At 37.7% G+C, this 27,023-nt stretch overlaps 1 non-coding gene across 1 annotated transcript; it reads right to left on the bottom strand.

Moving 5' to 3' along the window:
* Positions 1 to 4,077: 4,077 nt before the first annotated feature.
* On the bottom strand, positions 4,078 to 4,184 carry LOC114238620 (U6 spliceosomal RNA). The gene has a single exon (XR_003623935.2). It is a non-coding gene; the product is annotated as a U6 spliceosomal RNA (small nuclear RNA).
* Positions 4,185 to 27,023: the final 22,839 nt, after the last annotated feature.

Genomic DNA, 27,023 nt, shown 5'->3' with positions numbered 1-27,023 from the left:
TTTTGGATAGCAGCCCAAATGGACTAAGAGAAGTATCTTCCTGGGATGGGCAGGCCACTAGTACTTGTCATTACTTCCACATATATGTTGCAGAGACTAAATTCCAGAGGAGCGCAATTGCAAGGGGATCACTTCTTCCACCAACATCCCACTAACAAGACAGAGGCTCAACCTCAAGCCTGGCATGCTGAGAATACTGAGACCCTCATGGCTTTCACCCCAGTTCATTTGTCGGGTGGGATCCAATGCCTGGAGAGGCAAGCCAAGAATACCAAAGGTTCCTCCACTCACCCAGCACCCTACTATTAATGCAAGACTGTGAGAGAAGTGAGCAACTATCCTTGCCCCAGATCCAGAGCCATGGCTCAGAAATTTTGCCCAGATGAAACAACAGACATAAAACAGAAAGCTTCAAAAATCTCCCCAAATGAATTAAGCTTTTGGGGAACAGAGTGTGAGAAAGTTCAAGCCAAACAATGCTCTCAGAAGCAGTGGTGGTTTTGGTACTAACCAGTTAAGAGGAGGCTGGTAGCTTCATGAAAGGTACAAGCTAAACTATAGGCCAGTTAGTTTGCCAGTGAGAAGAAGTAAAAGAGACAGTGAAAAAGAGCCCTCTTAGGGTCAGAACAAACCTCAAACATTGACCTCAAAAACTACCCCTGCAAAGGAGTCTGAATCTAATTGGATCAATCTGTGGAGCAATGTATTCACCCGAGCATTGCCGAAATCAAAAAGGCAATCATCTGGAATTTAGTAGAGCATAACAGCTGGAAGCAATCAGGGAAAGAGAAAGTCAAAGAGAGCTTTGCTAAAACTACTGTCATCCCAGGGTGACCGTGCATGCCCCAAGGCTGCACTTTTTGAACAGCAACATCAGAAGCTTACACTGCAGAGCAAATAGAATTCACTAATATAGTCCAGTCAGTCACTAACAAATATTAGTTCTAATGGTTTTTAGTAGATTCTGCAGGAATTTTTGTATAAAAATAGGTCTTCTACAAAGAGATAATTTTACTTGTTTGTACATAAACATAAAAACTAAAAAAGCATGCAATTATCTCAATAGAAGGAGAAAAAAATTGACAAAATGCAACATCCATTCATGGGAAAACTCTTAGCAATGTAGGAGTAGATGGAAATTTCCACAATCTGATAAAGAGATCTATGAAAACCTATAACATACATCATAATTAATGCTAAAATTGAACTCATTTCCCCTAATTTTAGGAAAAAAGGGTACCAATGGGAAAAGAAAAATTAGAACCGTTTTTATTCACAGATGACCTTTTGGTTTATGTGAAAGTCCAATGGGATCTAAAATTTTTACTACAAATAAAATTTAGTAAGGTGATAGGATAGAAGATTAATATACAAATGTCAATTGTGTTACTATGTACTACGAAAAAATAATTAGAAAATTAATTTTTAAATGCTATTTAAAAAAGCATCAAAAAGATTTTCCAGGAGCATAAGGTGGAGTACATAGGCTCCACAAATTGTTTTCTGCAGGTATGGCAAGATGCTACTGTCACTTAACCTGCAGTAGCAGGTGAAGTTTGAGAAGTAAGGAGATGGGAGGTCCACCAGGGTGCATCCAGCAAGGAGAACTTCCTTTTGGAGTAGTCTCTGTGGATCATACACTTGGAGGGCTTTTTGAACCCCAGCTCCCAGCCTGACATCATTAAAACACTTAGATTGCCCAGAAGTAAAAAAGACTGGACATTACAAAGCCCGTGCTTTCTTTGAGTTTGAATATGAAGATATTGCCAAGATAGTGACTGAAACAATGAACAACTACCATTTTGGCAAAGAATCTTTAAGTGTAAGTTTATGTCATCTGAAAAATTACCCAAAGAAATTTTTAAAGACTGGGATGTTCTATTTTCAAAGACATCATATACTACCAGTGGAATAGTAGAAGAAGAAGTGAATACTTAAACAGAAGCTCAAAATGGAGAAGGAATTTAAAAACCAAGAAAAAATAGGAAGGAAAGAGCTAAATTAGGAATAGACTGTGATCTTCCTTCGCTGGTCTTATGGAAAAAGAAAAAAAAAATCTCTCAAGGACTGATTATCAGAGCTCTATGGATTGCCAGGTTTTATCAAGGAAGATAAAGAGGTTTTAGGCATTCTGACCCTCTAAAGATGATTATGGATAGCCAGGGCCACACAACATTTTGTACATCAACATTGATGGAGAAGTGAAAATTGCCAAGTGGATGAAACAGAGGGTGATAATGAAATAGTTTTCAAACAGCCCATATCTGATATAAAAGAGGAAATGCCAGGGATATAATCACCTTACACATTCTGGAGCATGAATGATGAAGAGAAGGCCACCAGTATACATTGATATGCATTCTGAATACATTATGTATATTTCTTCTGAAGATGTGATCATTTTGTTATTAGGACTGATTTCTTACATTTTGATACGCGCAATGAAATGAGACCATTGGCAAGATTCGGGGAATAGAAATATATTGTTGTTTTGAGTAAATAAGGGAAATAGTGAGTAATTTTATCTTGCCCACCTTTGCTGAAATGCAAGCATGCATAACCAGCTCACAGTGCCTAGGCCCATGCTACCTCTTTGTTCTGTTGGTCTCTTCTAGTTTCCTTTGCAGATTTCATAGCTATTCTTTGTTACTCTACTTAGATAGAGGTCGTATGTTAACTGTAGGCTTCTGTACTAAACTGCAGCCTCTGTTGTCACCACCAATCCTGTTTGACATCTTTACATCACATGGTCTATTAAGCAGTGTACACTTAACCATGAATGGTACTTAAGAGTCCAATATCCGATGGTTAATTTAGAAAGATAAATTAAGCTGGAGAGTGAAGAAGCATTTCAATACTACTACAGATTATTTTATTGTATATGACTCATTTTTACTATTATTTTTTTGATGAGCTAGCATGGATCAATAAATGCCATTTTATAATTGTAGTTACTACTATTTTGTAATAGTTACATCAATGTGGAATTACATTCCAAGATTTAAATACTGCCCAACAAATAAAATTTTTTCTACAATTTATTTGAATGCAAGTGGGACTAAGAAATCTTGAAATAAGATAGTAGGATTTTGCCTTCTCAATTAAAAAATATAGCATCAAAAATACAATACAGGAATACTTCATTTTATTGTGCTTCACTTTATTGAGCTTGCCAGGTACTATGTTTAAAAAAATATATTTATTGATTTATTTGGTAGTGCTGGGTCTTAGTTGCAGCAGGTGGGCTCCTTAGTTGCCGCTCATGGGCTCCTTAGGTTTGGCTTGCGAACTCTTAGTTGCGGCATGCATGTGGGATCTAGTTCCCTGACCAGGGATCAAACCCAGGCCCCCTGCTTTGGGAGCAGAGTCTCACCACTGCGCCACCAGGGAAGTCCCTGTACTACATTTTTTTTACAAATTGAAGGTTTGTGGCAACCTGTGTCAAGCAAGTATATTGGAGCCATTTTTCCAACAGTTTTTTTTAAGTTAAGGTATGTACCTTTTTTTTTTTCAGACATACGCTATAGCACATTGAATAGACTTCAGTATAGTGTAAACATAACCATTATATGCACTGGGAAACTAAAAAATTTGTGTGACTTGCTTTACTGCAATGTTTGCTGTTTTTTTTTAAAACAAAATTCACCTTTTATTTTGGTTGAAATAAACTATACAAATTGATTTTCTTCACCAAAAATGACAGCAATATTTTCTGTATTATTCCTAGATAAACTACAAAACACTTATTTTTGTAGGTTTTCTAGGTTTTGCTTGTAAATCAAGATGAGGCAGTAGATACAATCATGGAAAAAGACAGAAGAAAACAGACAAATCAGCTGTCAGTATCCGTGGCCTCTGATCTTGCCTTGACCATGAAACAGAAGTGTCCAACATATACCTGCCAAGAATCTTATGAAGATGTAGGCTCAAGAAAAGAATGTAAACAGCAACAACAAGATGTGGAACAACAATGGCAGGCTCTTCCATTCAAACTTTAACTATAAATTGTTCCTTTAACTTCATTTGGTAAAGACAACATTTACACTGAAATCTTTGTTTGGCGAGCTCACGTTTCTCAAAAATATGGAACGCTTCACGAATTTGTGTGTCATCCTTGCACAGGGGCCATGCTAATCTTCTCTGTATTGTTCCAATTTTAGCATATGTGCTGCTGAAGCAAGCACAGCGTTTGCTGTCTTGCGATGGTCTGGAACCAAACCTGCAATATCTCCAAAGGTATGCCTGTTTTTAGGAATAAATTTGCAAAAAAGATGCATAATCTCTTTCATGAAAATAACAAGACACTGCTGAGAGAAATGAAGATTTAAATGAAGGAGCAGAAAAAAATCCATGTTCCTAGATTGGAAAGTAATATTGTTCACGTCTTTTGTCCAGACGTTGATCTATAGATTCAATGAATTGCATGGTGTGATTTGTCAAGCGGATTCTAAAATTTATTTGGAAATGAAAAGGACCTAGAATAGCAAAAAGCTATCTTGAAAGAGAAGAACACAACTGCAGGACTTATGCCCACTTGATTTAAAGACTTACCATAAAGCTACAATAATCAAGACAGAGTGAGTTTGCCAAGACAATAGACAATACAATCAACAATACAAAATAGGGAGTACAGAAATAGACTTACTTATATATAATGAATTGACTCTCAAGAATGATGTCAAATCTACTAAATACGGAAAGAAAAACTTTTCCATAAATAAATAATATTGCAACAATTAGATGAATATATGAAAAAACAATTAAGGTCAAGTCCTACCTCACACCATACAAAAAATTAACTTAAGTTGAAAATAGCCCTAAACTTTAAAGCAAACTCTATAAAATTTCTCAAAGAAAACATCAAAGAATATCTTAATGATTTGGGGGCTAGGCAAAGAGTATTTACAGACACAGAAAGTATTAACCATAAAAATTTAAAAAATGGATAAAATTAGACTTCATCACAATTTAATATTTCTACTCATCAAGAAATACTAGGAAGATAATGAAAATATGTTCTCACATTCTGGGTAGAAATTTTAGATAGATAGATAAATAGATGATAGATAGATAGATATTTCATCTATCTCTCTGACAAAGACTTGTATCCAGAATTTATAAAGAACTCTGACAACTTAATAATAAAAAGTCAAATATAGATATAGAATATCTATACCCATAATAGAGGTACTATATAATTGCCACAATGGTGCTACTGTTTCATAAAGTGTTGAAATACTAACAGACAGAGGCAGCTGAAAAACTAGAGGGCTACTGTAGCTATTTGAATGCCTGAAGTTATAGGTACTTTTCTCCAATTATTTTTAAAATGTGAATGATGTCCCCAAGGATATTAGGAGTATCACAGTGAAATATTTAAACAATGGACCACAATCCCTCCAAGTAAAATTCCAAATTAGCCAGGAGTGAAAGGGTAGAAAGGCCTCTGAATGGAGAGCTGACGTAACTGTGTTTCATGACCAGCAGTGCTACTTTTCTACTGTGTGAGTTTGACCAAACCAAAGCCTCACTGAGCCTCATTTTCCTTTTGTGAAACATGGAATTTGGACAGTAAAACCCCTAATATTCCTTCCAAATCTAAAATCCTATGATTCATTCACTCATTTCATGTATTTATCGACCATTTGTTGGTAACTACGAGCTATATTTGCTAAGCACCATTAATACACAAATGAATAAAAGACTCTCTACACTTACTGAACTCAATCCAGTTGAAAAGACACATATAAACCACTAAAGACATGTACAGGTGGCTAACAGGATTCAGATCCAAGGGTTGCTCAAGCAGGAGCTGAAAGTGTTGGTATGTCCGGGAGCAGCAAATGGTCGCACATGGAAACGCTGTGGCGTGTGCCAGGCCACGGGGTGACGGAGCATCAGTAGAGGGGAGTGATGCTTTCAAAGTGTGGGCTACACCAAGGAGCTTGCACTTCATCCCCTAAAGTCTTTCGAGAATCTTCAATATTTCTTTTCTTCTTTTTTTCAAACAAACATCTGTTTTGAAATAATTTGCCTAGACATATACTGGGTTGATTATAAATTATTTGGCAGTTTTAAAAAAATGAATATATTCTTTAAAACACTATTTTTAAAAAGTTTCCATAATGAATCTACTCCATTTTGAGATATTTGGTTTCCATCCTAGAAATATTTTTTCCTTTCTTTTAAATCGGCAGAGTGTCACTCAGAAAACGCTGACACACCATTAGAAATATAAAGTTTTTCCAGGCAGTTTGACTAAAAGGCGCAGAGGAGAGTTAGCTTGTCTAACTAAAAGAAAAAATAAATACAGTCTTCTTTGCTGAAAGTAACTATCACTCTCCTTTCCTTTCCCCTTTGTGACACAGAAGAATAGGCAGTTCAAGTAAGATAAAAATAAATTTAAAATAATAATGTTTTCAAAAAGCATATGGTTGGATCTGTGATGATTTTCCACAACGAAACCTGTTCTTCTATTTCCATTTATGCTGGCAAACTCACAGTAAGTTAAATTGGCAGAAACTTCAGCAGGGTAACATTTTGGGACACCAACATAATAAATATGAGTTGGCTAAATATTCAAGCAGACCAATTAAATCTATTTTGTTTTGATTATAACTGAACCACTTGAGCTATAATTCACAATGTGCAGTATATTTAAATATACCATTTATGGGCTATCTTTGTATTGTAAGACAATGCTGCAGGTAAGCACTTATTTAGACGTACATTTTGAAATATATTTGGAAATACATTTTCATTGTTCACCTCACATAGTCTTTTTTTATAAGATTTTAAAAATATTTATTTTATTTATTATCATTTATTTTTGGCTGCATTGGGTCTTTGTTGCTGTGTGCGGGCTTTCTCTAGTCGCGGCGAGCGGGGGCTACTCTTTGTTATGGTGCGCGGGCTTCTCATTGCGGTGGCTTTTGTTGCGGAGCACGGGCTCTAGGTGTGCGGGCTTCAGTAGTTGTGGCTCATGGGCTCAGTAGTTGTGGCTCACGGGCTCTAGAGCACAGGCTCAGTAGTTGTGGCGCATGAGCTTAGTTGCTCTGTGGCATGTGAGATCTTCCTGGACCAGGGCTCAAACCCATATCCCCTGCATTGACAGGCGGATTCTTAACCACTGCGCCACCAGGGAAACCCCACACAGTCTTATAAAGTCTTTGTAGTAGCCAATGGCCAAATATAGGAATAAAGATACAATATATATATTAGGATTTGATCAGAAAAATAGAAACTATTGCTAGGTATTTTAAGCAGGAAGGTGTATAATACAGAGAATTATGGTCTTACACAATTATTGCAAGGTCAAGGAAACTAAAAATAACGTCAAACAATCAGAAAGTAGAAGAATCCAAATAAACCTCCACCAATGATGTATGCTGCCCACAGCATTGCAGAAGGACACCTGACAGCCACTGGCAAAACCCCATATCTGCCATCTGCAGATGCCCAGCTGCTCCTGGAGAATAGTGTCTTCTCTGTATTTTCCACTTCCAAATCTCACACAAATGGCTTCTGTTGGCAGAATTTAAACCAAATCCCCATTGGCCAGTAAATCTAGTTAACGTAGTTTCCAAACTGTCAAGCCCCATGTTACAAGACACAGTTTAAAAGAACAGGGATCATACTACATATCAAGAGACAATATCTAGTTGGTTCTCCGTATATCTGTGTTTAAATTTCCAAGTAGCAACGATGTTTTTCTTTTCACTGACCTGCTGCAGTCATCCCTCAGTCTAATGAAGATGTACTCACTCTCTCCCTCCAAAGGCAAGGCATGAAAATTCAAATGTCACTGTACCCATCTCTGGATATTCATTCTTTTTCAGCTCAGTCACAATCCCTATTTAATATCCTATAATTTGCAGACTAAGCTAGAGATGTAACCACCAACACTCCTTACATAAACTAGTAGGAGAAGATGAAGGAGAAAATTAACTTGGCTAATATAATATATACATAATATAGCAAGCAAAAATATAAGCAAAATTACTGTAGTCCTTTCTGTGACTGATCATAACGCTATAATTGGTTTAGAACCTACTTTTTCTATTACCTATTTCATATTCACTTTGTTCCTAGTCAGCATTGAGGCGGTTATGGGCTTTTGCTGGGCAGAGTAACCCTAAACTTCATTCCTGATTGGTCCAAGCCATTAGTTGGGTAGCTCTGATTTTTCATTAACAATATCGGAAGTATTAAGAGACACACTCAGATAATCCCTGCATTTCGTGTACATTTTTCATTCCTTATGGTAGCATCAGTCCTATTTCCCCTTGATAATCAGGATTAGTCATCCCAGTCAGTACAGTATTTCTTTTTTCTGTTGTTATTTCAATGACATTGGAAATCCAATATGGCCGGGTTGCAATCTGAGCTTCATGTTAAATATGCTCCCTGGTAGAAATTCTCCATTCTTAGGAACCAAGATCTCAGAATCTGCAGAGCCCGAGTTATGGAGACAGGAAGCATAACTTTTGACAGAAGTTTATTAAGTGAGAAGATTGAGAAGAATCATGCCCACTTCCACTCCAGTGATTTCCTACTAAAGGAGAAAGTGAACCATATTATGTACACAGGTATAGGCATTTGGTGTAGCTTCTGCAAGGTAGTATCTACCCGGCAGCGCAAAACTGAGTCTTCCATAGGCTATTCAATTTTCCTCTCAGGCTAGTTTCTATTATTGTGAAATTGATTCCTTGGTCATGGGTGGTGAATGCATTATCATTATGATAGTGAATAAAGCATCATTAATCTATAGATGATAGTATAGGGAGAAGCATTTACAGCAAGGAGGCTAATCCATAGCAAGAGGAAATACCTATTCTAGTGAGGACATATCACTACCCACTCCATAATAAAAGGGTTCCAATGTAATCAACCTGATATCAGATGGTTAGCTGCTCTGGAAAATGGTACCATATCAGAGGTTCAGTGTTGTTCTCTGCTGTTTGGCCACTCAGCATCGATCGTGGCCAGGCCTTCCTTTGTTAGAAGAAGCCCAAGGTTTTGATCCCGTTCATAACCTCAGTCCTATTGCCATTGCTGTTTAGTTCATGGACCCATAGAGCAAGCACTGAGGTGGTTGAGAAAAGATGCTGATTGACATTCACAGTGAGTAACTTTTGATTAGCATTCCCATGGAAAACAAATATTTTCATACTTTCTGTGCATTCTGAGAGCTCCATTCTTATACCTTCTTGCCACCTAATTCCTTCTAAAGCTTTGACCATCTGGCCAGATTATTAGATATCACCCATGAATTAGTATAGATCTTTATCTCTGGTCATTCTCCTCTCATGCACAATGGAAAGTAAGGTGACTGGAGTTCTTTGAAAGTATTTCTCTTCCCTTTTACCTTTTAGGGCATCCCCTGAGGGAGCTATGAATCTGCAACAGTCCAAATATGACCAGCGCTAGCATGTCTCTTGGAACCCGCTTAAACCAAGAGCAGTTATTTTATTCCTCAGTCAGCTGGTTAGAGGAAACTCCACATGAGGATGTAGTGTGAGTTGAGGGAGAGGTAGCAATACATTAGGAATGGTTTCATGAGAATTTGAGTGATCAGCACATTAAAGTTTTTAGCCTTCGGAACCTACTGATCTTGTATGTATGTCGCTCCCAGTTGAATTGAAGTGTTTCCATACTGGCCCATCATTCGGTGCATTCTATAATATAGCAAGTCATCTTGATATATCAAATACATTATTTCACGGTCATGTGATCATGAGTTTCCTGTGATCAGACAATTAGTCCCTATGAGGGCCCAGTAGCAAACCAGGAATTGTTTCTGAAAAGGAGAAAGTTGTGTGCAAACAAGTTTATGTTTTTGCTCTAAAGCCCTAGGAGTCTTCACAGTGGGTCTCCTATGGGAGTGTGCCAGTGACTCCTTAGAGCATTCCTGTTTGCATCATAGACAGTTCAAGTTCCATTGGACCTATAGGTCATAAGCTGCAGTTGGCAGAGTGGTCTGGACAAGTTGGCAGCCTTGAGCAATGCTTAGTAAATGCATCAGAGCAGCGCACTCAAATATAGTATCCAAAATCCAAAGACGCTCCCAAGCATTTTATTTCTTTCTCAGGGATAAGGAGTAAAAGGTTCAGCAACTTGTCTTTCATATTGAATGTGATACCTCAACCAGACCAGACCACTATGCCACTAAAAAAGTCACTAAGGTGGCAGGTCACTGAATTTTAATGGGGTTATCCCTCATCATCTGTCATACAAGTGTCTCAGCAAGGCACCTATGGTATTGCCTACATCCTGCTCATTAGATTTTATCATCAGTAGGGTGGACAACCTTAATGTGTTGTGGGACAGTGACACAATGATTTTGTGGATTGGATTATGACAGATAACTACAAAACTGACATAGTTCTGAGATAGATCAGTTAAAGTGTACTACTGTTCCTATAAGGTGAAAGCTAATTGCCTCGAATTTTCTGAGTCAGTGTACGTAAAAAACATTTTATAGATCAATAGCTGAATACCAGGTTCCAGTAGTTGCTGTAATTAGAGTGACTATCAGCTTCCATTTAAAATAATCCCTTTATTCTCCAAGATCCATCTGTTTTTTCCACAGGCTAATTAGGGAAATTAAGTGAGGGATGTAGTTAGACTGAACTCTGCCATCTTTCAATGCTTTGATGGTGATATTAGTCTTTGCAGTCTCCCCAGGGATGTGTTGTTGACTTTTGTTTGCTTTGATAGTGGTTGTAAGGTTTCCAATTGTCACTTCCTCCTAAAATAGCCCTGTCTCTGTGAAGGAATTCTGTCACTTACTATGTCTAAATCAAGTAGGTATTCAGGAACAAGGAAAATAACCTCCGTGGTTTTGCAGTTCCACTGGGACCTCCATAAGTCTCCTCTCTGACAGGTGGAAGAGAATTGAATTTCAGTTTCCCATTTCATCTCAGGGAAACTGTCCAATAAATCTCCAAATGTCCAGGTAACTCCATTTTTCAGTGCACAATCACTGTGTTGAAAAACCAAATATCTTGTGAGGAAGGTTAGAAGGCAGATTTACACTGAACGTATGTGGCAGTGTCACAGGGTCTTCTCTCAAGAGAACATGGCCTTCCTTTAAGCAAAGCACTCTCGGTCCATGAATTGATTCACGTCTGGGAATGGATTAGGGGTGAGGGTGCAGCACCACTTTCTACTGTGTTGAATTAAGACCTAGATTCTATTGGATTATATATTTTAAGTAACACTTTAGCAGGCTTCCCGTTTTGTTTTTCAGCCTTACAGACACCATAATCAATTAGCCACTGCCAAAAAATTTGCAAATCAAACCATTTTGATTACCACCCCAACTTTGCAGCCAATTTCAGTAACAGTCCCCATTTGTTCCTGGTGCTTGAGTGTAGCCAGAAGCTTCTGTTACTCTGGGATGTCCTTATTTTTTTAAGTATGGCGCCATTTCCTTGATAGTATCTCCCACCATCATCCCTGATTTGTAAAGAGCACTCACTAAAAGCCTCAAGGATGTTTTGTTCTCCTCATCAGTGTATTTTTCCGAAGTCTTTAGGAAACAATTATTATCTGGATCCTCATGGGACACATGGTAAGGGAGCTAATTAATTGATTGCACATGATAAATTCATTCCAACATTCCTGCCTCCTTAAGCCTTTAGGTTCCTTCCTCTCCACTGTGTCAAGGAAGTTCTGATATCTCAACTTCATTTAGTGTAGGACGACTCTGAGTCTAGGTTTCAGTCAATCAATCAATCAATGAAACTGTAAGAGTCATTCCCAGCTATTTGAACCACATATAAATCCAGAAACACTTGTGTGTGCAATGAATAAGAATAAATTTGACCTATATCAATGTTATGTTCCTTATTCCCTGGTCTTAATGGCTTAGAATCCATTCCTCACACATATTCCCTGAGTTACCCTTAATATAAATTAGCAAAAATTTTACAATTCTTTTGGTGTGTATGCTATCTCCTGCTGGCTCTCAATTTGTACTCAAATCCTTGTCACTGGGCTCTAATTATGGGCTAGAGACAGGAGAGACATTGGGAGTGGGCTGCGAGGAGAATCCCATCTCTTTGTGCGTGATGGTCTCGGGTGAAGTCATTGTAGGATCATCAAGGAAGGGGAGGAATGATTGAGGAAGCAGCTCGGCAGTGGCCCTGGCTTCTAGAAAGGGAGGCTCAGTAATAACAGGGGAATCAAAATATTCAAAGTCATTAGAATCCATACAAAATCCATACATTCCAGTTCCCAGGATCTCACTCTTGCCTAATCCCTAATTTTCACAGAAGAGACCTGATGAAACAGTGAAATCAATTGGTGTTTAATTTCTATGACCTATAGGATCAAATCTTAAGCCTGGTGTTTGGATACTTTGGTTCTATGACTGTAAGAGCTGAGAAATATCTTTAGGAAAGTTATTAAGACTCTCTGCTTCTTTGAACGATAAACCTGTCATTATCTGACTCACCTTTCCACTGCAGTAAGAAGCAATCAAATGATTCCAAAGTCGGTATAACAATCATTTCCACTATAATATTGTATTGGAATAACTACTTCATCTTCCAAAGTCCTTCCTTTCAATAGTCATGTAGTTACAAGTGTCTTCAGATGTTACTTTAAACAAATGTTTTGTCTCTGTATGCTGAGAACTGCCAAAAGCCCAGGTTTCACTGGCAATGAGATAATTACTGCCTTCAAATCTAACCCAGTCAGATAACCAATTCCAGATTCCCATCTATGAGGTTCTGTATCTGTATCAAACTTTGGTATCAAATTCTTTGTCCAAGAGCTTCAGTCAGGAAATTGGAAACCATTGTTGATATGCGTAGGCATTAGAGGCTTGCACAGTCATCAGGAAAGTCAGAGGAGTGAAAATCAGGGAAGCTGCTACTAGCCAGAGATCAGAATGCTGGGGTCCCAGAAAGCAGGCACTGGATGAGCTCAGATGCCAGCAGCATGGCAGCGGGTGATTCTAAGAGATCACCAAGAAGCCATTGGCAACGTTCTATAGACATCTGCCACTAGAGAATAGAAGCTTCTCTTCTTCTAACTCCCAAATCTCACCAAGAACCTCTAAACAGCAAAGTCTAAATGGAACCCGGCTGACAAGGAAGTCTGGGCTTTCCACCCCTGCAATACATAAAAGTGTTTATAAAGTAGGAATGGTACTGAGTTTCAACATAGCGTTTCTGACACAATGACAGTGGAGAAAACATAAGGTCTCAAGTATTGAACTTCTTTTCAGAATGTCTCAAATCAAATGAACTAATCATAATCAAATGTGAACTTAATTCTATAATTCTAGATGGGTGAATTTGGTCAATATTCTTAATCCTTAAACTTTCATTTCCCCCCCTATAATTGGAGTTAATTACGCTGAATTTTCCTAATTTTGTTGAGAAGATTTAATATGCATACAAAGAGTCTGAAACAAATGTAAGCAATTATTATTGAATAATATGATATAATAATGCTTCATTTAAGTGAATGTTTTACATCTAAACACATTTCTGTGCATATTATGTTTTGTATCTTAATAAAAAACACAGTTTTAGAGCTGGGAATAACTTATTATAAATGATATAGGCAGGAAAACTAATATATATATAAATAAGAAAATTCCAGGTAGAGTGAGATTAAATATCATATCTCTAACAATGTATAGCTAAACTTACGCCGTCTGCTTTGCAGTATCTTATTTTATTTATAATATAGATTTTTGATGATATCAGAACTATATTTTTGTGAGCAGTTTACGTACAATCTGGACTAAAGTAAAATAATTAATTTTGAATGCCTTGCCTTAGAAAAATAATACCATATGGATCATGAAAACATGACTTATATTAGTTTTAAAGCCAGAAATTAAGTAGACATTAACATTGATAATTCTAATTCAAGATGTGATATTTATTCCAATTTAAATCTCTTAAGAGATTCATTCAAGAGTTAAATGGGCAAGTTACATGATATCTTCAGGCTGTGATATTGAAAACAAGATTGATAAGTAAAATTTTATATTTTCTACCTCTATAAAGAAGACTTTAATTGATGTTAAATGTTTTGATTTATTGGAAACTTTCCATTTTATTACCCATCTGATAATCTAAATTAGTCATCATTGAGTTGTAAACAGAACTACATGTTTTATAACTTTGTTCCTTTTTTATGTGTTTAAAGTTTTTCTAATTATAACAGTAGTCTAGAATGAAAAATGAACAAGCGTGTGCATGTAACTAATTGTATAATAAACTTTTACAGTCCGCTATTTAATTATTCCCCTTTCCTATTTTAAGCTTATTGTCTCTAGTTACATGCTCCAAACGTTGATTAGGGGAACCATGTTTCAGTGTAATGGATTTTTTTTTCTTTAAGAAAATGGCAGCAAAATACAAAGGGCATTTACTGTTTTCTGAAGGTGGCTTTTGAGTGGAGGAAATGTTACTTATTGATGTATAAATTGCCCCTTATCTTTCTACTTCACACATGTATTCTTTCTCCAATGACATTAGAACAGAATGTGTATTGGAAACATATCTGTCAATATGCATTTCCAGATCAAGTTGTACAGAGATAAACATGTAACCCTATGATTGGTTTGTTTCAGGATCTAATATAATGTCTGAAATATATGTCGTCAATGAGTTAGAAATGGACATATACTCTCAGAGAAAAGAGTGCAATGCTAATAACTGACAGACAAAACTTCATTTTAAGATAAAAGTCAGAAGAAAACATAAACAGCATACTCTTTGACATTGGTTTTAGCAGTATTTTTTTGGATCTGTCTCCTCAGGCAAGTGAGACAAATGCAAAAATAAACAAATGGGACCTTAATTAAACTTAAAATCTCTTGCACAGTGAAAACCATCAACAAAACGAAAAGGTAACCTACTGAATGGGAGAAGATATTTGTAAATGATATGACCAATAAGGGGTTAATATCCAAAATATACGAAGATCTCATACAAATCAACATCAAAAAGACCAAACAACGTAATTAAAAAGTGGGCAGAGGACCTGAATAGACATATTCCAAAAAAGACAAACAGGTGGCCAACAGACACAAGAAATACGCTCAGCGTCACTCATGGTAAGGAAAATGCAAATCAAACCACAATGAGGTGCCACCTCACACCTGTCAGAATGGCTATCATCAAAAAGACCACAAATAAGTGTTGGCGAGGATGTGGAAAAAAGAGAACCCTCTTGCACTGTTAGTGAGATTGTAAATTGGGGCAGCCACTATGGAAAACAGTATGGAGATTCCTCAAAACATTGAAAACAAAGCTGCCATATAATCCAACAATTTCACTTCTGGGTGTTTACCTGAATTAAACAAAACCACTAATTTGAAATGATAATAGGCACTTCAGTGTTCATTGCAGCATTATTTACAATAATCAAGGTATGGAAGCAACTTAAGTGTCTATCAATAGATGAATGGATGAAGATGTTTTATATATATATATACACACACACACATATATATTATTTATATATATAAATAATGGAATATTACTCAGCCACAAAAAATGCAATCTTGCCATTTGCAACAACATGGATGGATCGAGAGGGTATTGTGAAATAAGTGAAATAAGTCAGACAGAGAAAGACAACATGTGATTTCATATGTGGAATCTAAAAAACAAAACAAACAAACAAAACAAAATGAAAACAGACTCATAGAGACAGAGAAAAAATAGATGGTTGCCAGAGGGTCGGGGGATGGGACTGGGGGTGAAATAGGTGAAGGGAATTAAGAGGTACAAATCTTTAGTACAAAATAAATAAGCCACGGGGATGTAATACACAGCGTAAGAAACACGGTCAATAATATTGTAGTAGTTTTTTATGGGGACAGATGGTTACTAAACTTATCATGGTGATCATTTCACAATGTATGCAAGTGTCAAATAATTAGGTAGTACTGAAACTAACATAATATTGTACATCAACTATACTTCAATTAAAAAAAAGTCATTCCTAAGAGGATCAAAATCTCTGTCCTCATATCACATAAATAGAAAGCTAATGATATGAATGAGTCCTGACATAAGGGAAGGGTCCCTTGGAATTGACAATGATTCTTCTAATGATTCCAAGTTGATTGCATCTTGTTTCTCTAACTAGTCCATATATACTCTGGAATTATAGAGAGCATGATTTTTTACTCCTTAGTATAATCTAAATAAGAGAGCCATTCTTCAGCCAAACTAGAGGCCACTGGAGCAATATATATTGTGCTTATTTCCAGCTCCTTACCCCTATTAATTTAAAACTAATGAAAAAGGCAACCTCCAAGTTGGGGGAAGGGTGAGAATAGTTATAAAATGCCTTTCTGAAGACGTGTTTCAAAGAGGGGCTTGGCAATTCTATCCTCTCACCTTAGCAATGATAGAGGTTGGGACTTACATTTGTCCAGGTAATCAACCCCAATTGCCACAACAGGTAAGTTTGAGGAGCTTAACACACGAAAGGTTTAAATTTGCATACATGAAGTCCAGGGCAGGTCCAGTGGCCCATCCTGTCTCTCTGCCACATTGATCTTCCCAAGTCACCTTGGCAAGAAAGGAGAGAGCTGAAGAATCTTGAGGGGTATATTAATGGGCCAGGCTTAGAAGTGACACATCACTTCTGTCCATATCTCAATGGCCAGAACCAAGTGCAACGGCAAGGGAGGCTGGGAAATGTGGAGGAGCAGAGAGATCAATTATCCATTACCCAATTCTCATGCCTAAGAATGAATAGTGTTATAACTCGTGTTTTCTCTCTCTCTCTCTCTCTCTCTCTCTCTCTGTCTTTCTCTCTGCCTCTTTCAAGTATCAAATAATGAGAATGCCATTTTACTTTGGATTTACACTTGGGAACTTTCATACCCGCTAAGTCCTTTCCTCCCACTAAGGGGAGGTAGGTGGTGGGATTCATCAGGTATCACACAAACCACAGTCAGCCACTGTGTGCAATTGTTAGATGTTTTCTATATATCTGCAGGCCTGGCTCTTCTGCTGCCCAGAGGTGTCCTTATGCCATTATCTTCCTAGCTGGGAGTAATGTCACCAGCTCACCCGTGCTTCCGGCACAGCCTGCCCAACTTCGTTTCTCCATAGCTCCTAAAAGGCTGCCATTTCTTAAAGATATCTGTGCCACGCAATGAAACCCAGCTGCAGGGAGCTGTCTAGTTTTTTTTCCACAGCAATGGTGAAGAATGTGTCCCACTACAGCCTTGGCTTATTTTGATGGCTGTTCAATTTCAGTCCCCAAATGTGGGCAAGAATAAGGAATAAACTCAGTCCTCTTTCTTCCTCTCTTCTACGATGTGAGAGGAATAACACTGTCTCTCAGAATCATAAGCTACACTCTGCTCTCCTCCCAGTCTTATAAGGCAACTCAGCTTCTCACAGGATCCCAGTCTTTTTCATGTCCGCTTATTATCAACCACTTCTTATAGGATTTGACAGCAAGTTTATCTCAAGTTTTGTGGGTATTTCCTAGGGAATTTGCTACAATGGCTACAAAACTTGTGTTTACTAAATTTATAGCATAGTCTAGGACTTTTACTTTGCTTAAAAGCATTAATTTCTGCCATATTAAGAGGAGGTTTTCCAGAAAAGTCTTGGTGATGTTCAAAATGTTCTTCATTTCCTTTATTTTAGAATCTTCTAGCTTGATGTGGGCTAATTACACGGGAGAGTATGACGGAAGAAGTGCAATTTGGAAACTTCTGTTTTATAAAGATCTCACCTTCAGGATTGACATTTAATACTTAGCTTACCTTTATCTTGGAATTGGTCAACCATTTTCACTAGATGGTGAAACCCTTAAGGGTAAGAATCGTACCTTCTTTACCTTCATGGGACTCAACAGAACATAGCATTGTTCTGTGCAAATAATGGAAATTAGGTTAAAATCATAGAAATAATTAGAAAAATAATTTCCCAACTATTAACCATCTTCATGCCTTTAGTATTCCATAAAAAGACTTAGTAGCATGTGTGTGTGACAGAAAAGTAATGTTTTTGACATTGAGATTAGAGGTCTTTTCTGTATTGTTTACTATTGTATCTCTATTACTCATACCACTGACTGGCACATATCAATAGTAAGCTCTCAAGGGTTAAATGAATAAATAAAAAGCAAAGGTCCATTATCGAATAAGAAACATTTTATTTTGGATGAAGAATATCTTAACCTTGCCACCTAACTATTTGCATTTCTTTGAGTCATGCTTCACATTGTATCTTGATCTATATTTACTTAAAAAAATAAAAATGATATATGTTTAAAGATTTGTATAATTACTCTAAATAGGTTTTTAGGAAAACTTGTAATTATTGATATATCGTCTTTCTACTTCTCTTTTGACTCATACTTAAGGAGAAACTTCTAAATTTTTATTTATTTCAAATCTAAAGACATCAAGCTGTAAAACAAAGGTACTGGGCTTAGTTACCCATTAACAGGAGTAAGAAATCACTCAATCTTCCAAGAAAATAATTAAGCATCCTTTCACAAATTAAATCTTGTACCTGCAAATTATAATATGCAAATCAAATATCACACACTACTTTAATCATTTCACATATAAAAAAACTAGAGCACAGAAATTTCTGCAACTTACCCTGGCTTTGTTTCCAGGCTTACAAACTCATTTTTTGACTCTGTCTTGGCAATTCCATAGATGAGTCCTTTGGTCACCTCTTCTGCCTAACCCAGGACCTCTCACTGGACCCTGAATTTTCAGCAGCCCCTAATTGCTCTGGGCACAGCACAACTCAACACCCAGCCAGAGCCTTGCATGGGATAGGAACTCAGTAAATGGCTTTTACTTGAATTGAGCTGCTGTGATTACTAGATGATTAATGATTGTACAGAGGAACTTCTATTTTCCTTCCTTTCCTTTCTGTCCACACTTTATAAAGGGAAGAATCAAGAAAGGTTGTTCACTCCATCCAGATAAATATATACATGCAAGGATCACACATATTTAAAAAACATAAAATAAAATGAGAGGGGGGAACCAGTTCCCTTTTCATCGTTCAGAGATTTTAAGAAGTATAATGTTTCATATTATAATGAATAACAAAATTGATCCCAATTGGAATTACAATGGTTTAGGTTTCAAGGAGACAAAATAGTTCTCAAATTATTTTTCTTCTGGCCCTGTCAATCAACCGGAGTCCAATTTATCCTTCATAGTTAATTTTTTAAATCAGGATGATAAGCAAGTGTAGATCCAGAAGTTATCTTAAATTTCTCCCTCTCCCTAACCCTGTTATCTAATCAGTTTCCAGATCCTGTAAATCTTCCTCCTTAATATCTCTTAAACCTTTCCCACTGCCACTGCTTTATCTCAGAACCTTATCGAATCTCAGTTGATTTCTAACTCTTCTCCCTGAATCCAGTTTCATTTCTGTCCATTTCAGCCTCAAATCTACATCAAGAATGATTTCTCTAGACTCAGAATCAATCATGTCGTCTTTGGCTTAAAATTTCTCTGTGTCTCCAAGGAAACCATGCCATGAGTCCCCTGGTAAGACATTATGTCAAAGGAGGTTCCGTAAGCCCTGGATAGCGGTGTTGTCTGAGGTTCTGTGGACAGAAAGCAAACAGAGAAAAATGTTACGATGCATGAAAACTTTCAGTGCCCAAAGATAGGGATTACTTATATAAATAGGGTACATCCTAAAGGAGGGATGCCATGCTACCACTAAAATTCATTTTGAAAATGAATATTTAATAATCTATGGAAATATATTCTTAAGCTAGTCTTATGAGGAAAAAAAAGCATGTTATTCAAGGTATTTTCAAATTCAATTTATGAGCTTGATAGTACACAACTTGGTAATAGGTTATAGGTTTTAGGAAGAGGAAACTTTCTGAATTGAACAACTAGGTCGTTACAAGTGCCATTTTGCTGAGAAAGAAAAGAGAAGAGTAGCAAGCATCTAAGGGAAATGTTAAGTTCCATTATTGAATTCCTGACATTTCTTTTAAGACTTTGTAGTGGGTCACAGAGAGACTACAGCTACAATATCCCCCCTTTAGATTAATTGTGTCATTCAAAGGGCGAAAGTCACCAGCACCTTTCAGCTATAGAAGCATGGTAGAGTTCAGACAGACTGGACCAGAATGTCTTGGTCCCAGTGAACTGTCCAAGTGAAACCGTCAATGTTTCAAGACCCAACTCTGCCACTCTTTAGTTTCCTGACATGGGGCTACTTCACTAACCAGCTCTCACCTCATTGTCCTCATCTACCCAATGCAGATGATAATAGTACCTACTCAGAGAATTACTGTGGCAAAGCACACAGACCAGTGATTTTCAGTGGGGGCAATTATATCCTCTGGGGTCGTTTGGCCTTATCTGTATACATTTTTGGTTGTTGCAACTGGAGTGGGACATTCTACTGGAATTTAGTGGGTAGAGGCCAAGGATGCTGTTAAACATGCTACAATGCACAAGACTGTCCCCTCCCCCAACTCCACCCAAAGTCAATAGTGCCTAGCTTTGACAGAACTTGTCATATAATAAACTCACACAGGATTAGCTATTATTATTATGTTCTTAGCTCATGTACCTCTGGATTTTCTTTTTATCTCTGCTGACATTAACAAAGCAGAATTCTTATAACATGAATACTTTCTTTGAAACAGTTTCCATTTCTTGGTCAGCAAATAATTTCATTCTTCTTCCAACATATAAAGCACACTCACTGCCATCTCCCAGGAAGAAAATACAAAATTCCATCTTGTCACTATGTGCAGCTCGATGTCCAGGATCTGTGGGTATCATGCAGTCGTCCCCATCAGTCCTATCCAGATGTGTCACTGGTCCCCTGGAGACTAAAGAAGCATGCCCACCACACACCCCAAGACTGAAACCTGACTCAGTGCTTCTCAAACTGTCTGTGAGGAAGAACTAACCTTGCTCCCTTGTTAATTTTTTCCCCTAATCCATCACAGACTGATACTTTAAAATTTTAACATAAATGAATTACTGGAAAAAATAAAATGAAAAAAAGACATGCAAAATACATCTTGATCTTTTATTATTAGATTCAACAGTCATAAAATTACATTTCAGTAGATATAACTATATAAATGTAGCACAAAGAAGTCAAAAAGCTTGCAAAATTATACCCACTGCTCATTGAAAGCATATACATAGGAGATTAATGTATGTAATTACTATTATACTAAGTAAAACAGTGATTTCTATATTAAACATTTTTATACAAACTTTGAATAAACACTGTACATATCAACATACAAAGTTTTAAGTGTCAAAAATGAGCTTGTTTTTGGTTTGTTAATTCACATGATCTAGGTCAGATTGACAATAACACCTCTCAGGGGAAAATGTGTATCTAAAGCGCTACTATGTTTTGTGTCATATTTTCAATATTCGTTTTCAAGTCTTCAAAACTAACCACTTCCAATAATTTACCCTGCAAAGTTATGGTAAAATTTAAATCCTTTTTTGATAAAAGAAATGGACTTTCTATGTATTTTCCTTGGATGGAAAGCAGTAGTCAAAATGTTCTATGATGTAGGCTATTCTCAGCATGTGGGCTCCACAGTCACTGAGGATAGAGGAGAAGAGAGAACACTTGTGTGAAGCAAGATTACAGGCCAGATTTGCAAAGCTGTACATAAGTTGCCCACATTCTGTTGGTGAGAATGAACCACATCAGCCCACCCAGATAAGCACTGTTAGACATTCTCAGTTATCCACTGTTACAAGCAATCTGATAAGAGAGAGATCCAGATGCTCTCCCAAATCAAAATGAGAAGTCAGGAAAGGTTTCCTGAAGGAGGTCATATCTGAAGGAATTCATTGCTGGTTGTTATGGACTGAATGTTTGAGTCCCCCAGTAATTGACATGTTGCAGCCCTAACTCCCTGATTGTGATGGTTTGAGGAGACGGGGCCTTTGAGAGGTGATTAGGACTAGGTAAGGTCATGAGGGTGGAGCCCCTATGACAGGATTAGTGTCCTTCTAAGAAGAGGAAGAGAGACCAAAACCCTTCTTCTCTCCTCCTTGTGTACCCAGCAAGAAGGCATCAGTCTGACAACCAGGAAGAGGGTCCTCACCGGGTACAGAATCAGCAGGCACGTTCATCTTGGCCTTCCAGCCTCCAGAACTGTAAGAAGTAAACGTCTGCTGTTTAACCCACCTGGTCTATGGTACTTTGTTGCAGCAGCCAGAGCTGACGAAGGTACTGGTTGGGTGAAGGAAATGGGCAGAGGAATGTGTGGGGGTAGTGTGAGTAGCAAGTATCCCCTGTGGCCCTGGGCTCTGAGATTCCATTTCCATAGTCACAAACGTCCTCTAAGAATCAAATGAGAAAATGTATTTAAGAGTCCTCAGGGAGGGAATTCCCTGGCAGTCCAGCGGTTAGGACTTGGCGCTTTCACTGAGGGGTCCCAGGTTTGATCCCTGGTTGGGGAATTAAGATCCCACACACTGTGCAGTGTGGCAAAAAAAAAAAAAAAGTGGAAAAAAGAAACAAAAAAATGGAACAAACAGAGTTCTCAGGGAGTAGAAGGCATGAAAATATAAGGATTATTAAGAGATCGGTATGACCTGTATCATCCCATGTGTAATCGACGTTCTGACTCTCCCAGCACCACTAAGCAAACTGCATTTTTTTTTCTCCATGGGGATAAATGTGACTAGCAGCTGCAAAACCGGGTAACCAACAGCTTTATCCTAAAATAGAGTCCATTCCCATTGCACAATATTCACACATTCAGGTCAAATGTCATTAAGCCAGTGTCCTAATTGGGGGACCTAAATCTGCACAAAAGATTAAGGCCCTTGACTCTTATCTAAGATGTTTATGTAACTTTGCAGGTGCAAATCTTTCATCTGCCTCTGGTAAGCGGCCCATGGTTTATTGGGTTATTTGGCAGTTTTTTCCTCAAGGAGGTAAAAGCTGAACATTAACCATATGAAGATAAATCATGTGCCTGTCAACCCTTTTGAAACTCGGTGAACAGCTTTGATAAGTCTAAACTCTATCTGACATGTCTTGCTTTTACATTTTGCACTGAAGTTCCTACTGACTTTCTCTTCTTACACTGTTTCCAACTCTAGAAACCACGTTCTGTTAAGTGAATTTGTAAGAAGAGTGAGAAAACACTGACAGATAGATTTGAATTAGATACAAGGACTCCTCTAAATGCTTTTGCTGATAGAAAGAAAAGGTTATTTCACTCAAAATATAGAGTTTTCTGGAATTAATGAAATTTCTGTCACCACATTCAAATTATGTTTACCAAGAAGTGAATAACGGGTCTCAAAGTTCCTGAACAACTGACTTCTCAGTAATGTATAGACTCAATATTCAGTTTCTTACTTTCCAGATTCATGGTTTAATTGGGTCACCTTAAAAGAGCAAGTTCTGTATTTAACTACATAGAGATAGTAAAATCTTTTTACAGTTTAAGGTTTGGGTTTAGAACATTATTTTCCCAGTAATTCATTTTAGGCTTGACTTCTAAAAAGCTGTATTTGAAAGTTTAGATATTAGATACTTAGCAAATTCTACTTATGCTTCAAATTGTGTCCATGAACCGATATCAAATATATCTCCCCCCACAAAAAAATAGCCTTACAGGAAATTTGTGGCAAAGTTTGAACACAGTCCATAAATTGGATAGTAGGATTGTAGTGTTAAGTTCTTGGTTTTGGTAATTATATTGTGGTTACACAAGAAACCATCTTAACTAAGTGATCAAAGTTATTATCACCAGTAAATTGGACAACTAGTTATCATTTACCCCTTGACAGGGGTACACTGGGAAGGACACAGCCTCACTTCTGGGTGTTGATGCCATAAATGCACAGCCTGAATCTAACTATGAGGAAATAGCCAAACCCAAGATTAGGGATATTCAACAAAGTAACAGCCTTGTACTCTTCTAAAATGCCAAGGTCATGAAAGACAGAAGACTTGAGAAACTACTTCAGCTTAAAAGAGACTAAAGAGACATGAGAATTAAATGCAATGTGTAACCTAGATTGGATCCTGGACCAACCCCTCCCCCCATCCCTGACTCTTTTGCTATAAAGGAAATTTGTAGCAAAACAAAACAAAACAAAACAAATATAGCTTCCCAAGTGAAAATTCTGCAAAGGATGGTGTTCACGTTATTGTATTTCCTACTGTAAACATAAGAATCTTAATTCTAACATACATAATCCACCAAGACCAGGAATATTCATATTAATAACACCATATAGTTGCCTGAACTTAGAACTTTATGAAGATGAATGAAGGAACTTGTAGAATATGACCAAACTCAGATTTTGTGAAAATCATAATCAGTTTCTTAAATACAGTTTCTAGGCGTGCTGACATTTTGAAATATTAATGATTTTTTTTTTATGGAGAAGACTCTTTTCATTATTTTCTGTGCCACAAGTTTATAACTTAATAGCAACATTTTCTGACTTTCTTCTCTAATTCTCTTGTTAATATGTGTCCTTTTTTCCCTTTTCTACTAGATCTTTATTTTTATTTATTTTTTTATATCTTTATTGGAGAATAATTGCTTTACAATGGTGTGTTAGTTTCTGCTGTATAACAAAGTGAATCAGCTATACATATACATATATCCTCATATCCTCTCCCTCTTGTGTCTCCTTCCCACCCTCCCTATCCCATCCCTCTAAGTGGTCTCAAAGCACCAAGCTGATCTCCCTGTGCTATGTGGCTGCTTCCCACTAGCTATCTAGTTTACATTTGGTAGTGCATATATGTCAGTGCCCCTCTAATGAATGTATTGTTGATTGTTTATATTCCCTCTACTTCTCTGCCCCCCTTACATCCAGATAGGCATTTTGCACCGTTGTCTCCCAGAAGTGGAGCTGCCACAGGAAGCAGAGCTATCAGATAGAATGTTTCTGCTTTTAAAATTTCCAAACTCAGAGAAAATCAGTAGATTTGAGAGAATGTCTGTTGAAGAAAAGCACATCTTCTGCTCTATGCTCTCCCCTCCTTCCCTTCTATAAACTAGGAAAAAATCTTCCTAATCTTTGGAGATAGAAGAGATGCAGAGGGACAGCAATGAGAAGCTTGTGGGTCTCCAAGGAGGGGCATGGACTTTGCCTTTCCCTCTACCTCCCAGCTATGGGGAGCAGAGAGAGTTCACATGGCCATTCCCAGAGGGATATAAGGAGGCAGCAAGACTCCCAGGTAATAACCGCTGTAGGTGCATTCAAGCAGATGGGGTCCTAGACAAACACAGGGTGTCCACAGTCTAGGGTGGAGCAGGAACAGCTGAAAGATTCCCAGGGATGGGCAGTGGAGGCAGCTTCGGGTGATGTCCAATGTTGTAGCATGCAAAGAATGACCCTGAAATAGCAAGGAGAAGGACAGAGCTGAGGGACCTTGAGGTGAGCTTGAGGGGCGAGTCAGTAGGACCCTTAGATGGACCTTTAAGGACAGGACGGGCAATAGAGCAGAGGAGACTATGACAACCAAATTAATGGAAAACCAGTTCCTTCCCCTCAGCCTAGTGAAGAACATAACACAGTCCCTTCAGTATGTAGACATACACTTATGGAAAAAGGGATATAAGTGGTGAGATAAACTTCAGTTGTATGAGATTAAATTTCCACTCTATGATGGAATGAGAGCTCCAAACAGAATTAAGTTCATTTTTAAAAAAGTAATGGAAGTTGTATTATAGAGCACTTGAGTTTGTGAACTGAAATTCATAACTTGCTACTTAAGAGTATATTTTGAGTCTTCTGAAATCAGTCTATAGTTCCTCTTCACGATGGAGCATAAAATAACTTTTATTAGGGCTAAAGAAATCATGTTGGTTGAGTATGGACCCTATTCAAAGTGCCCTGGGGTGTTCACGTCATCCATGAGATGGTATGGGGTGGCCATATCTAGCTTTGAGCCTCTGTTACTAAATCTTAGTAAACATATTCCAACATGTATACTCAAAGTATACCATTTAAGGACTGAACCTTTGCCAATATATTCAATACAAGGCTTCTATTTCATCCAAAATTCTATGCAAAATCATAGCTCTGGCTGTGTTTCCTCACTGCATTTCTCTCTAATCTCAGGATTCTGTGTCTGCCAGCAGCTTCATTCAGTCTCTTGTGGGAACCAGTGCTTTCTCTCTCTCTGGCAGCTGTGTTCTCTCTGTAGGATCATCAGTCTTCTGCAGGCTGTGTGGAGAGGATGGGTTTTTAAACTCTTTTGGCAGAAAAAGGCACTTCCTGCTCTAAGAGAAAGATGAACGTGAACCCCACACTGTGCAGAGACGTAGACACCATGACACTTCCTGCACAACAGAGCTCACCTCCCACCGCCGGTCACACTCGCTCAGAGCTTAACTGCCTCCACCCTCCTTGACCTGGACCACATGAGCTACATCAACTTCTCAGCTGATGTCACATCCATTCGAGCAAAGGTTATTTCCAAATACTTGGATACTCGGCTTTATAGCATTAAAAGTTCAGATTAGTACCTGCATTTCCCACTGTCGTCTGCATATGTACTAATATAAGACCCTCAGTCTTTGAAATATGAAGTGAGAGAGTGACATGGACATATATCCACTACCAAATGTAAACTAGATAGCTAGTGGGAAGCAGCTGCATAGCACAGGGAGGTCAGCTCGGTGCTTTGTGACCACCTAGAGCGGTGGGATAGGGAGGGTGGGAGGGAGATGCAAGAGGAAGGAGATATAGGGATATATGTATATGTATAGCTGATACACTTTGTTATAAAGGAGAAACTAACATACCATTGTAAAGCAATTATACTCCAATAAAGATGTTAAAAAAAAAAACTGCCATCAAATCTCTAGTGAAGATCATTTCCTGTAGCTACATTATAGAAAAAGGTGTTAAGTTATAGTTTATTGATTATTAGAATGCAAAGACACCTATATTCCTAATTCCCCTCTGTGACTTGCCTTTTTATTTATTTTAAAAAAATTTTATTGGAGTTTAGGTGCTTTACAATGTTGTGCTAGTTTCTACTGTACAGCAAAGT

The sequence above is a fragment of the Balaenoptera acutorostrata genome, chromosome 2 (assembly GCF_949987535.1).
Source record: "Balaenoptera acutorostrata chromosome 2, mBalAcu1.1, whole genome shotgun sequence".
NCBI lineage: Eukaryota > Metazoa > Chordata > Mammalia > Artiodactyla > Balaenopteridae > Balaenoptera > Balaenoptera acutorostrata.
Note: the sequence above shows the minus strand (reverse complement) of the source record. Positions and strands in the feature narration are given on the sequence as shown.